General features: G+C 48.2%; 1 pseudogene; it reads left to right on the forward strand.

Moving 5' to 3' along the window:
- Nucleotides 1–5499: 5499 nt before the first annotated feature.
- On the forward strand, nucleotides 5500–5673 carry LOC141150413 (U2 spliceosomal RNA; annotated as a pseudogene).

The raw sequence follows: 5673 nt of genomic DNA on the forward strand, positions 1-5673 counted from the left end.
AACTGACTAAAGTCACAGGTACAGGTAACAGGCCTGGGTATACAGCCCCGAGGGTGGCAGAAACAGACTAGATACACGACAGGACCTGGCAACTATTTGCAAGTAAAAAACAGATGGAAAGTGTTGCTCAGGCCCCTCCTACTGGGTGGAGGGGGATTAAGTATCCAGTGACTCACAGCAATAGGCTGGGGATGCATTAGGACTGTGCACACAGTAGCTATAAGAAGCAAGCAGAAAGCCACGCCGACGCCCTAAGCAATCAGACAAGAGACATGGACACAGCAGGTACTGAAACAAAGAGTGCAGCATGGACTGACAGGTAAGATTGCGGTCTTGCATGGTGGGAGGTGGTGCACCATGCAAGCACGCCGCCAGGGTTGTTACAGCCGCCAGCATTTTCAGATGGTAATTTTTTTACTAGTTCTGCCACAAGGGCCTTCTGGTACTGCCCCACTTTTGTAGACCTGTCCGCTTCAGGAATAAGAGATATAAAGTTCTCCTTGTAGCGTGTGTCTAGAAGTGTCACCAACCAGTAATGACTGTCACCCAAAATTTTGAGAACTCGAGGGTCATGGGAAAGGCAGCGTAGCATAAACTCCACCATGTGTGCCAGACTGCTAACAGGCAAGACTTCTGTGTCCTCACCAAGAGGACGAGTGACCATGCTCTTCGCCTCCTCATCCTCTCTGTCCTCAGGCCATCCACGCTGAAAAGACGGTATGACAGTTGGGATGAGATGAGGCTGCGCTGTGTGTAATCACCCTGTATGGTTCCTTGCTCCATCTCATCGTGCTCTGCCTGCAATGCATCCTCTTTTATTGTGAACAGAGAGCGTTTCAGAAGACAGAGACGCGGGATGATGACGCTAATTATGGCGTCATTGCCGCTCACCATCTTGGTGGAGTCCTCAAAGTTTTGGAGGATGGTACATATGTCTGACATCCAAGTCTACTCCTGAGGTCTTATGTGTGGAGTCTGAACTGATTACCGACGGCCATGTTGATGCTGGTACTCAACAACTGCCCTATTCTGCTCACAAATCCTTCCCAACATCTGCAGTGTAGAGTTCCAACGCGTGGGGACATCACACACCAGCCGGAAGCTGCAAACGCTGCTGAAACATGGCAAGGGCAGCGGAAGCTGTAGGTGACTTTCTAAAATGGGCACACAGGTGGTGTACTTTAACAAGCAGATCCGGCAGCTCCGGGTAGGATTTGAGATACCGCTGAACCACGAGGTTAAGCACATGGGCCAGGCATGGTATGTGTGAGCTCGCCTCGCCTCAGAGCTGCCACCAGGTTCCAGCCATTGTCACATACAACCATGCCTGGCTGTAGGTTCAGTGGTGTCAGCCACAGATCTGCCTGCTCTTACAAAGCTGCCACAACTCTTCAGCATTATGCAGTTTGTCACCTAAGCATATTAGCTTCAGCTCAGCCTGTTGCCGCTTGGCAGAGGCAGTGCTGCAGTGCTTCCAGCTTGTAACTGATGTGGTCATTTCGGAGATGGAGGCCGAAGAGGAGGAGGAGGCTGAGGAGGAGGAGGTGCAGGAGCTGTAGACTGTGGGGGCAACCCTGATTGACCTAGGGCCTGCAATCCTTGGCATTGGGAGGACGTGTTCCATCCCAAGGTCCGACTGGGTCCCGGCTTCCACTATGTTAACCCAGTGTGCAGTCAGCGAGATGTACCGTCCCTGCCCACAAGCACTTGTCCACGTGTTCGTGGTTAGGTGGAGTTTCCCAGTAACTGCATTGTTGAGGGCACGGCTAATGTTTTGGGACATGTGATTGTGTAATGCGGGGACGGGACACTGGGAGAAATAGTGGCGGCTAGGGACAGAGTACCGAGGAACGGCCGCCGCCATCAGGTTGCGGAATGCTTCTGTCTCCACGAGCCTAAAAGGCAACATTTTGAGCACAAGCAGTCGCGAAATGTGGGATTTTAGTAGTGTGGCCTGTGGGGCATTGACTGCGTATTTGCGCTTGCGTTCCAAGGACTGGGGAATGGACAACGGAACGCTGTGCTGGGACAAAGATGTGGACGTACTTCCTGATGCTGCTACTTGAGAGTGTGCAATGACAGGTGGAGGGCTGGAGGCATCTACGCATGTACCATGGACAGGGGATTAGCTTGCATGCACAACAGTGGAAGAAGCAGTGGTGCCACCCGCAGACACTGTTCCTGGACCCTGGGGTTCAACCCACAAAGTCGAGTGCTTTGCTGCCATGTGCCTGATGATGCTGGTAGTGGTCAGGCTGGTAGTTTTGCCACCCCTGCTGATGCTGGCCTGGCAGGTGTTTCAAATAACCTTTTTGGAGTTATCGGCAGAGTCTTTAAAAAACAACCAGACTAGGGAAGACCTAACAGTTGTCCTCTCAACTTCCTTCGTGTTGGTGTTACGGGGAACGGTTGCCAGCCTTCTGTCTGTGGCCACCACACTGCTTCTTGCTGCCTGTTGGGGTGCTCTGCCTCCCTCCCCCTGTGTGCTGCTCTCCTCGCTCTGCATGTCCTCCTGCCAGATTGGGTCAGTTACTATATCATCCACCACCTCGTTTTCCACTTTCGCACCCTGGTCTTCCTCCTGACTTTCTGGCAATTGTGTCTCATCATCGTCCACCTCTTGTGACACTTTCCCACCATCGCCTTTGTGTGACCGTGGCTGCTCAAATATTTGGGCAACACTACATGCGATCTCCTCCGCTTCAAGTGGACCGGGCGAGAGGCCCGAATCTATAAATGGAAAAGTGAACAGCTCTTCGGAGTGTCCAAGTGTGGGCTCAGTTGTCTCTGGGCACTCGGTATGGTGGGAGAAAGGAGGTTCAAGGTGAGGAATATGCGGCCCAGACTCACAGTTACTGAGACTTGACCTTGTGGAAGACAGGGTGGTGGTGGCTAAGTGATTGGAAGAATTATCTGCTATCCAACCAATAACCTTTTCACACTGCTCTGTGTTCAGTAGTGGTGTTCTGCGGTCCCCTATTAATTGGGACAGGAAGGTCAAGCGAGAAGATGTGGGTGTTTGTTGTGGCACAATTTCAACTTGCCCACGGCCTCAGCCTCTGCATGCACCATCACCATCACGTCCAGTTCCGGGTTCCTTGCTACGTGCCTTGCCCATTTTAAATGGAGGACAATATCTTCCCCGTTCACTACAAATGGCTGAATTTGGAGCGAACGTATATATGTGATCCGTGTGACGGACAAACCACGCTTTTAAATAGATGGCCTGTAGGTAACTATTTTGAACAGCAAACCGGTGTCAAAAACTTCGCTGACACACTGAAACAAATTTTTAATGGAGGCCAGAAATTGCAGTATTTTCTGAAAACGTATATGTGATCCGTGTGACGGAGAAAACACAGTATTAAATACCTGGCTTGTAGGTAACTATTTTGAACAGCAAACTGGTATCAATAGCTTCACTGACACACTAAAACTAATTTTTAATGGAGGCCAGAAATGGCAGTATTTTCTGAAAACGTATATGTGATCCGTGTGACAGAAAAAACACAGTAGTAAATACCTGGCCTGTAGGCAACTATTTTGAACAGCAAACTGGTGTCAATAGCTTCACTGACACACTGAAACAAAAGTTTAATGGAAGCCAGAAATGGCAGTATTTTCTGAAAACGTATATGTGATCCGTGTGACGGAGAAAACACAGTTTTAAATACCTGGCCTGTAAGTAACTATTTTGAACAGCAAACTGGCGTCAAGAGTTTCACTGACACACTGAAACAAATTTTTAATGGAGGCCAGAAATTGCAGTATTTTCTGAAAACGTATATGTGATCCGTGTGACGGAGAAAACACAGTTTTAATTAGCTGGCCTGTAGGTAACTATTTTGAACAGCAAACTGGTGTCAATAGCTTGACTGACACACTGAAACAAATTTTTAATGGAGGCCAGAAATGGCAGTATGTTCTTAAAATGTATATGTGATCCGTGTGACGGAGAAAAAAAGGTTTTAAAAAGCTGGCCTGTAGGTAACCATTTTGAACAGCAAACTGGTGTCAATAGCTTCACTGACACACTGAAACAAATTTTTAATGGAGGCCAGAAATGGCAGCATTTTCAGCGCAATTATCTGTGATCCGTGTGACGGACAAACCACAGTTTTAAATAGCTGGATTTTTAGTGCTGTAATATGGAAAGGACCTGGCTGTGTTCTTCAGTGCCAACAAGCAAATGGCACAGAAAAACGTTGTTCTCTGGATTGCTTTTTAAGCAAATAATGAGGATTAAGACCAAAAAAAAATTATTCCTGGGCCTATGTCTAGAAAGATCTAACAGCAGCAGCAGACAAAACTGGAATGGAGCCTCTTGTGCTATATGCACTGCAGTCTGCTATATACCTTGCCTGCCTATACACCCTGCCTGTCTGATATCTCTGCAGATGGATTAGTCCTCAGAAAGACTGTTTGTTGAGATGGATATGTGTCTCTAATATAGTTTGGCATACCTACACTAACTAGAAACAAGCAAATCTCTCCCTAGCTCAGCAGCACCTCTCCCTACACTGTCTGATTCCGGAGTGACTGTGACAAGCATGGCGGCGCCTGGTCTGATATAGACCTAATGACGCTGTGCGGCCAGCCAATCACTGTAATGCCACAACCAACATGGCTGCGGCATTACAGTGAGTGGCAGACAATCCCTGCATGTTCATTGGCTCTGTAAAGAGCGCCAAACATGCAGGGTGGAGACCCGAGCTCCCGCCGAGCACACCCAGAAATACTCGGCGAGAGCCGAGCATCTCGAGCAGTGAAATGCTCGGGCGAGCACCGAGCAGTAACGAGCATGCTCGCTCTTCACTAAATGCAATGTTATCTATCTATCCATCCAACTCTTCTTTCCTTCCTTTTGGATGAACAGATCAGACAATGCTTTTAGTGTTTTATTCCCAGCTACAGGTGGTGTGTGCAACAATGTATGTGTCCTTTGGTATATTGTTGCACACACCACCTAGTTAGCTAGTGCCCTTGTTATAAACTGCAGCTGTTTTAATTCACCTGACCCATCAGGTAGGTGTTGCCGAGTACCATGCGCTTTAAATTAGTTTTTGGGTCTGCAACAATTTCTTTAGTGAAATGTTGTCTCCCTCTGGTGGAACATTGACTTCTTTAATTTTCTGTCTGTGGATTATAAAAAATATCCAAAAAAGTTTGGTCTGTGGTGTTATTTGAAAGTGCTGCCTATGTCTGTGTGTGTGAGCTCCCTATTGGTTTTCAGTCAGCCAGGTAGACTGCTTGCAGTAGATGGAATGTGGCAATGGAGCACTGCGCGTGTCACAATAGGCCCCTGACCTTTATCTGGCTGTGCGGGAGCAGCCATGTTCAGTCTGCTGAACAACCAGCAGCAGGTAAGTAATCAGCAGCACTAGTGCTAAGGGAAGACAGCTGCTCGTTTTTTCGTTAATTGATTCTCCTTCCTTCCCCTGGTGTTGAGGCGCCTGGGAACAGCAGGGGGGTCAGGGTGGTGTGTTAAAATAGGCGGAGTTATGCAGATCAAGTGTAGTATCTGTTGTTATCAGTTTAATATCTGATACGTCCCCTATCTGGGGACCATATATTAGATGGATCTTTAGAACAGGGAGATGGAAAAAGATCTTGCTCTGTCCACTCCACGCATTGACCTGGCATTTCAGTACCTCCAGGACCGATGCACCCCCT

Source organism: Phyllobates terribilis, unplaced genomic scaffold (genome assembly GCF_046119375.1).
Source record: "Phyllobates terribilis strain yellow unplaced genomic scaffold, ASM4611937v1 Scaffold_5__5_contigs__length_657084704, whole genome shotgun sequence".
Taxonomy (NCBI): Eukaryota; Metazoa; Chordata; class Amphibia; order Anura; family Dendrobatidae; genus Phyllobates; species Phyllobates terribilis.